The 844-nt window shown below is 39.3% G+C and overlaps 1 non-coding gene across 1 annotated transcript; it reads right to left on the reverse strand.

The window, feature by feature from the left end:
- Positions 1-223: 223 nt before the first annotated feature.
- On the reverse strand, positions 224-332 carry LOC132297951 (small nucleolar RNA R71). The gene has a single exon (XR_009479463.1). It is a non-coding gene; the product is annotated as a small nucleolar RNA R71 (small nucleolar RNA).
- Between the last annotated feature and the right edge of the window lie 512 nt (positions 333-844).

An 844-nucleotide genomic window follows, 5' to 3' on the forward strand; every position in this document is an offset into this window, starting at 1 on the left:
CCTAGTGAAGAACCTTACAAGCATTTGGATGAGTTTCTTGAAGTTTGTTCTACCGTTCGACACACAGACATGCCGGAAGAAGTTTTAAAGCTGAAACTTTTTCCATTCACCCTTAAAGATAAGGTGAAGTATTGGTTCAACAACCTTAGGCCTTTTTCTATAACTTCTTGGGCAGAAATGCAACAAGAATTTTTGAAAAAGTACTATCCGGTTTCGAAGACCAATGCTATGAGAACCGCCATTAGGGAATTCACACATAGGGAGGGAGAAACTTTCCACGAGGCATGGGAACGCTTCAATGAATTGCTTAGGAAGTGTCCTCACCATGGCATGCCTAAATGGCAATTGGTCCAATTCTTCTTTGAAAGCTTATCGGACAATTATAAAGGCATGGTTGATGCTTCAATGGGAGGTTCTTATATAGACCGGCAAGAGGAAGACGTGTGGCGTCTTTATGAGAGCATGAGTGAAGACTCTTTGCATAGAACATTGTCATCTAGGAATGGTAGAAATTCTCAAGGTAGGAAGAGTGTTGGCTTACATCAAGTTGACCACTCAAATGATATAACCGCCGAGATGAAGTCTTTATCTCAAAAATTTGATCAATTGATCAATCAAAACTCGGCGAATCAAGTGTCTTCCTTTCCTAATCATTCTCCTAAAGCTCAAAATGAATCATGTATGACTTGTTCTAGTGTTCTTCATTCTACTTCTAATTGTCCTCATGGACAAATTCAAAATGAACCCATTGAGCAAGTTAATGCAACATTTGTGAACCAAGGGAACAATCCTTATGGTAATCATTACAATCCCGGTTGGAGGAATCATCCTAATTTTTCTTGGA

Source organism: Cornus florida, unplaced genomic scaffold, assembly GCF_030987335.1.
Source record: "Cornus florida cultivar Cherokee Brave unplaced genomic scaffold, ASM3098733v1 CherokeeBrave_3.0.0_Hap2_Chr02, whole genome shotgun sequence".
In the NCBI taxonomy this organism is placed as follows: Eukaryota; Viridiplantae; Streptophyta; class Magnoliopsida; order Cornales; family Cornaceae; genus Cornus; species Cornus florida.